Here is a 13,593-nt window from a genome sequence, read left to right as displayed (position 1 = left end):
CTATTTGGTGTTATTCTCTCAGACTTGGTAAAATGGCTAAATAATTGTGTTCCGTGATCTGCCAGAGTACTAAATGGTCCCACACACACACACACACCTATCAAAACTACCTGCACTAGCACAGTGATTGCACATCCTGGGTTTTACCCACCGACCTGGCTTTTTTAGGCCACTGGTTGCCCACCTCAGTGGAAGCAACACTATATGGGTTCTTGTGTCTTCCACTACACAGCCAGTGATCCTTAATCCCTCTCTGTGGGATTTGAGTCACAGCCATTTACTATGAAGCTGCCACTCCACCCCCACCCTCTCTGTTCCATTCTCACGGCTGGATAACTTGACACATATTAAATAGGGTCTGATTCTGACAGCTGCTCAAACAAAGGAAATTGGATGAGCTTTTGCAATTAAACTGGAGCTACAGGCATTCAGCTTGTCTCAGGATCAGTGCTTTTGGTACAACATGCGTAGTAAATTTCTTCACGTCTCATTCCCCTTTTCTGCTCCATTTTTTACTACAAAGAAGAGCAGCTGACCCATACAGAAGAGCATGGGCTTCACCACTGCATCAGAGGTAGGGAAAGGAGATGTGGCCGATTCAGCCAACTGATTATCACAACGTTTCTCCCCTTCAGTCCTTAATGGAATGGCCAGCAGTTCCCCTTATCTCCCCCCTTCTCCTCATAAAAGCAAAGGCTGAAAAACCTACTGCTTTGAATGAAGTTTGAGCAAAGTTCCTATAGCCATAGATGTACAGCCTCGTGCGTGTTCTCAAGCTTTTCCTTTGAATTTTATTCCAAGGGATTTCTACTTATCTCTGTTTACCTCATCATTAAACATAGCTGGGCATGCATGCTAATGCAAGATTTGCCTCTCTTGCTGCAAACTTTCAAATTTGCCATGTTCAAAGGAGAATACAAACTACATTGCAGTTAAGATACAGATTGGAATATATCATCCCACTATTCCAGTTGTCTGCTTCTTAAATTAATTTTTTTTTTAATTTGCTGCTAGACAGCAGTATTCAGTTTCTCACATTTTTGGCCTGTATAAATTAAATTACAGGGGTTATCTGAAATATGTACACACAAAAATAGTACACATCTGAGCCTAAAATGCCAGTGCATTATTTTGTTTCTTGACTATTAAAAAGGAAAATATTATTGAATGGCTTTGAGTCACAGCTATTCTGTGGTTAATCCAGGCAGTTTCACTGAGGGATTACAGAATTCCTTAAGTATAATATACATTCTTTGCCTCAGGAATCAGTTAGGGACATCTTCTGTAGAGAGAGTGAAGGCACCATGTAGCTGGTTGGTTGAGAAAAGTATCTAGTAATATTGTATATATTGAGTGGTGGGATCCAGCCACAGAGATCACCTGGTGAGAATAGTACATAAATATGTATTTTTCTGTCTCTCTTTCTCTCTCCTTCTTCCCAAGCACAAAGAAGATACAAACACACACAAATGCACTCATGAAACAGTGGAATATAAGGACCTAATCTTATGCAGCTATGGAGTAGTGGAAAGTGAGATAGCTTGTGTGTGAAATTAGTAAAGAAATTCAATCCAAAAACACTCATGGAATGACATATGTTAGAAATACCAGAAAAGCTATGTGTATTGTGAAGTTGGTACTGGTATATCTGAAAAACAAGAGGGAAGCAAGGGGGGGGAAGGGGGGAGTTTAGATTTTTGAAAACAAAGCCAGAATGAAAAGCATAATCCATGTGATAAATCCCCTTTCTGCGGAGAACATGTCAGGTCCTGAGGAGAAAAAGAACTGGAATGTACAGGGCAGACCACACAAACCAGTGAGACAAAACCACACGTGAGGGAGAAGGGAAGGGAGGGGGTGAGCCAGACGAGGGGAATGGAGCTGAAAGAGAAAGAATGAACAAGACAGGCACAAAGAGGCCAAGTGGCACAACGATGCATAGAAAGGGGACGAGAATTGCATACCGAAAAAGGACATGGAGCAGAGAATGAAGGATGGCATGGAGGAGGAGGAAGAGGAGGAAGAGAGAATGTAGCAAGGCATAAACTTTGGTAGGATGGGAAATGAAGGAACTCAGAACATCTAGGAGTCAGATCTTTCCATTTTGTGGAAATGTGATTCACATCTCACTCTTGGCCATGATAGGTTGACTAAATCACAATTTATTTGTATTTATTTATTTAAAACATTCATTTAGCTGCCTATCTTATAACAAACTGTGGATAGTTCCCAATCAAAAATTAAAACAACATAAAAATCATATTAAAACTATAACAACCCAACACATTAAAAAAAACATGATGCCATCAAGCTTCTGATATGCAGTCATATCATCTTATCCCAGTGCTTGGGACAAAAACCAGGTCTTCAGTGGTTTATGGAAGGATTATTTATGTAGCACAATGGGCTGCAGCCACATATTTTTAGCTAAGCTAAAAATAATGGTTCATGAGGCAAAGGGACTCATTTAGACATTGCATTAAGCTTCAGTCAAATAAACTGAAATGGCTTGCAGCAACATCTAGCTAGGTTGTGGATTTCTGCAGCAATGTACAGAAGTTCTAGCAGAAATTTGAACGTATTATTTCTCCTGCTTCATATTGCTACAGGTTTTCAGAGCTATGTTTTCCCACAAATACACAGAGTTTTGAATACTCACAAACCTAAGAATGCCTAAAAGGGAAAACCTAAGTTTTATACGAATAAATTTAAACTTGAACTTCTTTTGAAAAAATCTTGACATGATTCAGAGTTTGCCTCTACCACCAAGCTACCCAATATTGAAAATGATTGTTATTTCCTTCAGACCTCAACGTTCAGAAAATGCTGCTTTCAGACAAAGAAAATACATATATTTAGCACTCATTTGTTCAGATTTTGGGGGGGGGATAGGAAAGGAAAGTTCACATAATGCGCTCATCCATGGACAAGCTTCATGCATTTTCCCAGTCTTCTTTCTCTCCCTCTTTATTATAAGTAATAGAAAAATCTTTTTGTTTAAAAAATAGAGAACAATTATGCTGACTTTACACTTTCTCTTATCTTTTCCATAGTGATGTGGTTTTGACATGGACAATCAATCATATACTGGATTTAGAAAGTGATCACATCCAGCATATATCCAGGGCAGATCCATGCTGTCTTTAATAAACAGCTTCACTATCTAAAAGAATAGCTTGCTGCCTGCAAGTGTCATTAATAGCTATTGCTTGTCTTGAGCAATCAAATATGTCCTTCTGGTAGCAAATTGGAAAAACACCAATAACTAGAAGAACCAAAATCTTGCTCCCCCCTCTTCATCTCACCAGATAGGCCAAAGAAGGGGAAAACATTAGCCTCCACTCTTACTGGTGAAGAGCAGCAAAAGTATTTCAAATACAATGCAGAAGAATAAAGAAAGAAAGTAACATGCATTAGCTCTTGGCTTCTGGAAGGAAGGATCTGAAGAAATCCCAGGAGGACAAACTGAAAGTTCTCTCTAATGAAGCTGTCCCACCCTGTAGTTCTAGAAGTATGGGGGGAAAAAACCTGCTGTTGCAACATTTTCTCTGCACTGAGCATTAAGTTGGTCAACTTCCAGACATCATCAGCACAACTTCCATTGCACTTTTGAAGCCCCTGCAGAACCACTGGGACTTGCAAGAATAGCTCTGATCTAGGATCAGTGTTTCCTTCTGTATATGTGGAAAGGCCCCAAGGGTAACAGGTAGTCATCTCTTACTTGTTTAGCTGTCAAGTACTGTGGTGCTACTTGAGCAATTCGAAAATAAAGAAACAGGGCATATTGATGATATCCTCTGCAAAAGATCCTTGAAATATCTGCTGAAGTCAAGCTTTTTAGTGATTAAAATGGGAGAACTCTACAATCGCTGTCATTTCATTACCTCTGAACGCATCTGGTGAAAGCACAAAGAGATCATGTGGCATTGAGAGGTCTTCTGGATGATCGATGTATTGTGCTGGCAGAATGCTCTGTTTACCCAGAATTTACCGATTGTCCTGTTGATGCTGAATCATCCATTATGTAGCTTTAGTATTTGTATGACCTTCCCTCACCCCACTGAAAGTCTGGTTTACCTCAGAAAAAGCATCATGTTGTAAATATTGTTCAGATGTTTGAATGTTTCACAATATTTCTAAAATTTTATGTCTTTGTCAAATCACTTCCACCCAAAAATATTTCTATTCACAATAGCTGTTTTGAACCCTACATAGCTAAGTTTTCTAAAATGCCATTGCTATGACATTGTTGTGGCAGTTTGTTAGGCCTTAGGGAGAGACCTCTTACACATAAATTTATAGGGAGAATTCTACACGCTGCAATGATTATGTTAGCCTGAAAGGAAAGCTACAAGTGAAATGGCAGACACTGATAATGAATTTTATGAATTTTGTTTGTAAAACACTGTCTCTCATGTATAAATAATCAGAAGAAAGTAAGGGCAGATGCTTACCATTATGAGAATTTAGAAGGAACACAAATTGAACATGCTGGGGAATCATGTCTTATTGATTCATGGAATGGGGAAGTAAAATGGGTCACAACACAATTCCCCTAAAATATCCTGACCAGTTATTGATTCATGGAATGGGGAAGGAGAATGGGCCACCGAGTGTCTTGGCCAGTTCTGTGGAAACTTGATTTCTCCACAATTCTTTAAGATCCCTGTGTCCTGAAAGAAGTAAGGAGATAGTTAGATTTCAGATAGCTTAAGTCACCTCAGGAGAACAACTGGATAGGTTTATATGCATATGAACATGCCTAGTGTGTGATGGTGAAGGCTCCAAAGAAGGTGCATTTTGTGGCCTTCATGATTTCCTCATATATTTATCCAGGAGAGCTCTTTAGGTGACATTCTTATTGTCATCTCCTCCAGAAAACTCATTAATGCGGCCGGGAAGACCTGCTATGATAGATTCACAAGGCGCTCAGAGGATAAAACTGCTTGTGTTTATTGTGGCACAATAAATTCCTTATTTTTGATAAGGAATATATTGAGGCATTCAGTATACCATCTGGTCCAATTATATGGTATATTTTAAAGTTTACAATGCCTGCAACATGGAAAAGATGATTGTAGCTGTTTATCTGCCTCATGCTCTCTTAGCCTAATTGGTCTGCCTAATAAAATGTCAGAAAACAATGGGCTGATTTGAGTAAGATTTGGGAAGGTCACAAGGGGCAAGAGAAGGTTTCAGTACCCTGCAGAACTTCATTCCTTCTTTTCTTTTCCTCTCCCGGTCCTTCAGGAAATTAAAAAAAACAGAATTCAGCTTTTCTTATCACAAAATGAAGTTATACTGAAAACACCCTGATGAACTTGACATGAACTTATTATGAACTTATTCATTTATGAAAAAAGCCTTTAAAACAAAATAAGGTTGGACAGAATGATTGGCTAATAAGAGAAGAGTGAGTGAGAAACATTACAAATTTCATCTTAGGCCAGTTACAAGCTGGTGTAGACCATCATCTGTCTGAGACCAGCAAAGAAAAATACTTGGCTACTTGCAGTCCTTGAACCTGCTTTATTGATATTAATACTGAACATGATTTAAAACAAATTAATTCAGTTTGTTTTTATGCTTTATGATGTACACTGCTCAGAATCACTTGTTGAGACTACAGAAATCAAATAAATAAGTTTTTAAAATAATATTGAAAAGAGGAAATGCACGTATTGTAAATTGGGACAATGCACATTAATTTAAGATGCCTTAAAAGATCATTAAAGTATCTGAGATCTGTCATTTTGTCATTCTTAGATCATCTTGACAAGCAACACTCCTAGAAGCACGAAGCCGAAAACACCAGCCTGAAGATGATGAATGAGACTTCGTCGAAACGTTGCCAAGACACCTCCAATTTTACGCGGGAGAAAACCCGAATAACCAAAGACCTACATACAAACACCTGCGAAAACCTCACAATATATATATACACATACATACATACATACATACAGTATGTATATCCAAAGTGTGTTTTGCTTTATCTGTTTTTAATCTACCTTTTGTTCCTTACAGTTCCTCAAGATAATTTATAGCAGAAATAAAAATGCCTAAAAGTTAAATCAAGGACAGAGTTCCTATTATTTGCTTAGGAGAGGAACAGAATTTAAAAGCTTCCCTGCCCTTCCTGCCTTCAAAGCAAAACACCTCACTAATTTTATGACACTGCTGTAGTAGAGTCATGGACCTCAAATGACAAACAAGAAGAAGTTTTAAAATCTCTTATGTCAATTTAGTGGAGATAAAAACCCTTCAGTCCTTTCATTGCATTACATGTATTTAAAAGAAAGAGAGAGAGAGAGAGAGAGAGAGAGAGAGAGAGAGAGAGAGAGAGAAGTTTACAATCACTCTTCAAACAAAGTAGAACAAAGAATATAGCAATATACCCTTTTAGCTCAGGTTTTCAGTAATTGCCAGGTCTGGTTTATAAATGCACAACAAACAGGGGTGTCTATAATCAAAATAGTCGGATAGAGGCTGATGCAATTGAAGATCTGACCATTCCACAAATAATTGGAATTATTGTTTTACCAGCATTCAATTCTAAGAGCACATTTCCCAAGGTCTCTGGGAGGGAATTACTCCCTCCCTATTCTTTTTGCACTCCTTTTGACTAGAAGACATTTGGCCTCTGGGAAAGGAGCTTGGAGCTTTGACATGTATGTACCTGTATTTCTAGAATAAAATTGCTCTTCCCGAGATCTGAATGTATACCTATTAGACCACTAAAGTGAATGCTCTAATACAGGGGTGAGCAAATGTGGCCTTTTTACAACCTGTGGACTTCAATTCCCAGAATTCCTGAGACGGCTGTCTCAGGAATTCTGGGAGTTGAAGTCCACAGGTTGTAAAAGGGCCACATTTGCCCACCCCTGCTAATCACTTTGTATGAGATTTCAGGTATTTTTGAATATATCCTAAAGCGATACTTTACAGTACATACTACAGTAACACCCATCGCTTTAACTATTTCCATTCTCTTAATTGGTAGTTCAACTCTCTGCTAAAAAGCTAGGTATTAATACTTAGATCTGTATTTTTAACAACAACATACTATCTTCCCACATATTTATCACAAGATGCTTTTCCTAGCATGGAGAGGAAATTATTTGCTTGCATAATTTCACCATAAGCAGAGGATACAGCATTGGGATGGAGATAACCATCCACGAATCAAGATTGAAAGAGTTCTCAGAAAGAAAACCAGATTTCCCAGCAGTACAGCTTGCTATTCCACACACAGAAAATAGGCTGGCACCTGCTCCAAAGCTTTACAACTTCCTCATAAGTAGGGGCTTTCTAACAGTTTCTCTGTAACTGGGCCTTTAAAAGTGTTGACATTAATCACTCTACTGTGAAGACAGGTAGTATTACCTGCTTTCCTTTGATCCAACTGATGAAAAAAAAAATCCAGTTTGTTATTTTCCCATTAGTTGGCAACTTTAATGAATATTTTTATATCAGAAAAAGTGTGACAAGCCTTCTCACAAGCACAGCAGGCTTCTTCCAAAAGCATTAAAATGCCTGCTGTGTCAGGCTGAGACCAGTCAAGATTAACTAAACACACTTAACATTTAGACCCTAGGAAGTTCCAGACAACCAGTTTTCCATCTTTAAATTTTCATTTGGCTTGCTCTTTGGCTTCTATAGACATAGACATGTTTAAATGAATGTGAGTACAGCACTGACAGTGTACTCACAATCAGCATCCACTCTTTCTGCTAATAAGTGTAGCCAAACAGTGCTTGCCTGCTTGCCAGCCACTTCTTCTGCTTTGCCCCAAAATGCCGCATTTCACTTCCCTATCTGAAAAAAATACAAAAGAGATTAAACACTGGTGTTCCTGTCCTGGCCATGCCCACAGTGAAATGTCTCCATTGTTTTTTAGGTTCTTACTGCCACGAAGGTTCTTCGTGCCACGAAGGTTTTAGGTTCTTACTGCCATCTATATTTAAGATTCCTTTCCAAAGAATGGGGTACTCCAATTTTACTTTGAGATTGCTTTGTAAATATATTGCTGTATGAATTAGATCAGCCTTTCCATGAGCCTCGGTGGTGCAGTGGTTAGAGTGCAGTACTGCAAGCTACTTCTGCTGCCTGCCGGCTGCCTGCAATTTGGCAGTTCAAATTCCAGCAGGCTCAAGGTTGATGCAGCCTTCCATCCTTCTGAGGTGAGTAAAAGAGGACCCAGATTGTTGGGGGCAATATCTGACTCTGTAAACCACTTAGAGAGGGCTGTAAAGCGGTATATAAGTCTAACTGCTATTGCTATTGCTTTCCCAATCCATTACTGAAACTCCCAGAATTCCCAAAAATTAAGGCTTAATTTTAAGATTAGGGTTTAGGGAAGGCAGCAAGGTGGAAATAAGGCCACCAGATCTGGGTTATTAAGTGGTTCTTCCTCAAGCATTGGGATCAGGTGAAACTGGAATCCAATTATTGTTGTTATTGTTATTTTGGAGTTCTATCTCTCTCTATTATTTAGTTTGTTAAATTTATTTGCCACCTAGCTCACAGGGGCTACACTAGAGACCTTACTGCAATAAAAAGGAAGAAATGAAAAGAGTGTAAACAGAAGTAAAATAATAGAACAATAAAATAAACAATGAAAAAGAGTATAATGAGAATACCTCAATATGATAACAAAAAGATGTATGGGCTATTTGCTGATGTAAGACACACTCTGGATATTCTTTATCATTGTTTCTATGTGGTTTTGTTATGAGCCATTTGGTATGTAAGATCAATAGCTATACATACCCTTGCCAGGTGTCCACTATTTGAGCGGACAGTCCGCTTTTTTCACATTATGTTCACTATTTTTTTTCACAAAATAGTGGACATTTTTTTTATTCAAAAGCTTTATGATGAAATGGTACGTAATCTAAAGCTGTACAGTCTAAGAGAATAAGGATAGGAGAATTGTGTTTTGTCTTTTTTTTCATAAGTTAGAATGAGACAAAGATCAAATATCCATTGAACTTGATTCTCCGAAAAAATTAATGATGAGATTAAAATAAAAATATATTATAAAATTATGTACAGTTCACATTTTTAAAATGTATTGTAGCTTGTGTCGACTGACCTAAAATGGCGTCGAGTGATGAGAGTGACAGTGGCGAGATTTTGAATTCTTTAAAATGAAAGAGAGGAGTGTGCAAATACACCAAAGACTGAGAAGCTACTTTTGCATGGATTACCAACAATGAAACCGACAGAACAAATATGACGGCCTACTGTAAATTGTGTCGGAAATCGTTCACAATTGAATATAATGGTATAAAAGCTGTCACACAGCATGCAAGCACAGAAAATCATTTAGATAAGGAGAAAATAGCTTCCAGCAACAAGCGAATCAATTCGTTTTTCATTGTTAAAGACACTCCTCTTTCAGTGAGAAAGTGACTGTAGCTGAAATGGCTGAAACTTACCATGGGATCAAACACCATATTTCTTTCCTGGCTCAAGATTGTGGTATTAAGTTAATGAAGCAAATTTTTGATGATTCAGAAATTATAAAAAAGATATCTTGTGAAAGAACCAAATCATCAGCTATTGTCAATAAGGTTTTGTATCCTTTTTCTATTGAGTTGGTTCTCAATGATCTTAAAACTGGAATTCCATTTTCTCTCTCCACTGACGCATCAAACAAGATAAATCGCAAAATGTATCCCGTTGTTGCACAATATTTTACTTGTGAAGAAGGACTGTGTGTGAAAATTTTAGACTTTTATGAGGATTCTTTCGAAGATTCTACAATAAAAAATCAGCTGTGTCGAGTTCTTAGTGATAACGAATTGGAAATAAATAATGTTTCAGCTTACTCAGCAGATAATGCATCGGTCAATTATGGAGTGAACAAATCTGTTTACCAAAAATTATTGCTGGAAAATGACAATATTGTAGCTGCTCATTACAATAATCACATTTTACACAACAGCGCAAAAAATGCATTAAAGCAGTTATCTTTTGATATCAAAAATGTAGTGTTGAAGGTTTTTGCTGAATTTTCGAATTCTGCGAAGAAACGAGAAGAGTTGAAATCATTTTTTGAGTTTTGCGAGTCAGAATTCCATGAAGTTTTGCGCCATGTTCCAACACATTGGTTAAGTTTGTTTAAAGCGGTCAAAAGACTTCTTTTAAACTGAATACCTCTAAAATCGTATTTTATTTTTCTTGGATCTGATGAGTGCCATAAGGTTATCTGGAACCTTATTTCGGATCAGGAAAATGAACTCGCAAAGGACGATGAACCAACAATTTCAGAATTGTATTTATATTTCACACACTTCTTCATGTCAATAATGCAAGACACCCTACTGAAGCTGGAAAGCAAGAAAATTCTTGCATGTGATCTTCACATTATCATGTGTAAGCTGCGTGATTCTTTGCAAAAAAAAATACAATGAGCAGTTTTTTGGAATGAAAGTTTTATTTGCCTTACGTAAAAAACATTTGCCTGAGAATGCCGTGCAAAAGTTCAAGAAAGAAGCCATCAACGTGTATCAAAGAGCCATTGCGTACCTAGAAAAGTGGTATAATTTCACCGATTCAGTATATGAGACGCTAAGTTGTTTCAATCTAATTGATCGCAATAATCCTCCAACTTTAGAAGAAATGGCGAACATCTGGTAATTATCACCATGGCGAGAACAACTTCCACCCAACACTCTCTTCGATGAAATTTCTGCCTTAGAACAAGTTTATGTTCATCTGCAGGGCGATTCATCCCTTGATAAGTGGACGTACTTTTTCAAGAAAGAGCCAGCTCTGAGTTTACTGAAACTGTTCCAGTATTGTGCATCAATTCTGGTATTAAATGTAAACATTGAACGAATTTTCAGCGTCATAGGAAATTTGTGGACTGACGAACGTAACTGACTGCTTGTACCATCAGTTCGAAGTGAACTTTGTATATTTTTTAATATTTCTCAACGTTGTACTGAAATTAAAGAATTATTCCTTAAACACAAAGAATTGATCAAAGCTGTGCAGTCAAATAAAAAATACACACGACAGCAAAGTAAAATGTAATTTAATATTTTACATATTATTATAATATGATATAATCATATTATATTATATGATATATTATATATATTATATTATATATATCATATTATATTATATTATAATAATTCATATTATTATAATATGAATTTTAAGTAAAGTTTTGAAGTGATTATTTTAATATGTGTTAAAATGTTTGTAAGAAAATATATAATTTAATTGTAATTTTTTAAAAAATTTTTTACTACTTAACCCTCCCTCCCCCCCGCTTGTCTGCTATTTTTTTGGAAGCAGACCTGGCAACCCTAGCTATGCAATATAAATTTTCTAAAATAAATGGTAGATAAATACTGTATACCCCATCACCACTACATGGGCAGCAAAATGAAACAGAAAATTCTTCGTTCTGATGTAGGAACTGCAACCCAGATTTGATAACTCTTGTTATATATTCACTTTATCCAAAGCACTATGAAGATCTTTGGTGTAGGATTTTCGTATCATATTAAACCCAAATGTAATTCATTGGTTTATGGTTGAATCTAGAGCACGAACACAGGTAACTATGATCTCTTCAATAAGTAAATCAGCATGCTAAGTATACTAAGCCTACTACGTATAATGCTGAAAAATTGATGCTAAGTAATTGAACCAGGTCAATCTTGAAAGAAAAAAAGCAAGGCTGTTATGCTAAAAGTTACAAACCACCACCACCTCTTTCTCTCTCTTGGGTGTTCCTTTGAAACTTATTGCTTCTGTAAGGAAGAGACATGTCTACTAATTTTTAAGTGCGGGAGGCTCACATGAAAGGCTTAGAAGGAGGGCTGAAGAAGAAGAGGTAGCCAACCTCTGTCAAAGACACAAACATTCTACACATAGGACAAAGCAGCTTCAAGTTAATTTTCAAATATAGTTCATTGAAAGATTTATATCCTGCCTTTCAGTGTGGATTAAAAACGCTTGAGGCAGTTTGGGTATGTTCAAAGAATGAAGAATTACAAACTGAGAGGGAACCATGTTTGGTCCACACATATATTTTTTTAAAAAGTAGGAAAAGAGCCCCAATCCTTATAATCTCCAAAGAATAATCCCTGGTAGTATTGGAGTGAACATTCTGAAGTAAGGAGTCCTCCAACCCACAGCAGAGCTATCATTCTTCTGGGGACTAGGGAGAGAAATTATTAAACCATTGAATGTTGCTCATGTCCATAGTGATCTGCTTTTCTTCAATGTCAAACTTCCCTAGGTGACTTCATATCTTCAAATAATCCCAGAGTACTGCAGCAGCAGCCCTCTTTCCTATCCTATTCCTATTCCAGCAAGAGTGTACACAGCAAAGGGGTGATTTATTATTAATTGATTATGTATCAACAAGTTGTTTTCAACTTCTAGTGACCACGTAGATTTTTTTCCCCAATGCAATCCATCCCTACCCTGTTATTTCAAGTCTCCTAATGGTGCAGTCATCTCCTCTGTAACTGAATCCATCCATCCTGCTGCTGGTCATCCTCTTCTTCTTCTCTTTTCTTATACCTTTCCCAACATTCGAGCCTTTTTCACAGAGCTGGGTCTTTGTATAATGTGCCTGAAGTAGGTTAATTTGAGCCTGGTCCCTTGTTCCTCAAGTGAGAACTGTGGGTTGATTTGTTCAGTGATCCTTCGGTGTGTTTTATTGCGGTCCATGTTATTTTAGTCAAATATCAAGTTCAAAAGTGTCAATACTCTTCCTATTTTGTTTCTTAAAAATTCAAGAGATAAAGCACTTTCAAATGGAAAGTGGAAAAACAAAAACAAAAAAAGAGAAAGGAATGCATATACATACCTAGAATAAACTTTATATTAGAGCAAAGGCTAAAGTGAAAATATGATTTTAAAAAAGGAAAAAATTAAAAAAGGGAAACAAAAATGGGAAAAAGAAAACTTTACAGGAAAAGGAGTTTTAGTGCCCGCATTTCTTTTCCCTTTTCTGAATTTTTCCCCAACTGCTGTTTAAACTGCTGTTTAAATATTTTTTTGCTGTGCTTTTCTATTTTTATACTATGAACAATAATGTGATTATTGTTCATTACTATTTGGATTGTTTTAATTATTTTTTAAAGTTTCTTTTTTTTTCCTTCAAAAACTATATTCTGAGTGTCTTAGCTTGCTAAGATTTTTTTAGTGGTACGTTCCTTTGCAGTTAATGGTAGCCTGAAATCCATGTGTATAGAAGGAAGCTTTTTAAACTTCTTGCCAGGATGCCAGGATCTTAATCATTTACATACAGTAGATAATATTGTGCCAATTTACTTTAGATTATATGGAATCTTAATATACAAAAATATTAAGGGAAGGATCACTGGTGCATGTTGTGTTATTGTATCAACTGTACACTTAAACAAACAATATATGAATTCAAAATTTCTGCATACAAACAGATAGAAAATACTACTGAATATTCTTTTGCTGTTATGTGTATTAAAATATTTAAGAGAAGGAGAGATAAAAAGATGATATGTAGAAGATTAGGTGATAGATAGATAGATAGATAGATAGATAGATAGATAGATAGATAGGATAGATAGATGATAG

Source organism: Pantherophis guttatus, chromosome 2 (assembly GCF_059756535.1).
Source record: "Pantherophis guttatus breed Tessera chromosome 2, ASM5975653v1, whole genome shotgun sequence".
Taxonomy (NCBI): Eukaryota; Metazoa; Chordata; class Lepidosauria; order Squamata; family Colubridae; genus Pantherophis; species Pantherophis guttatus.
This window is presented reverse-complemented; position numbering follows the sequence as displayed.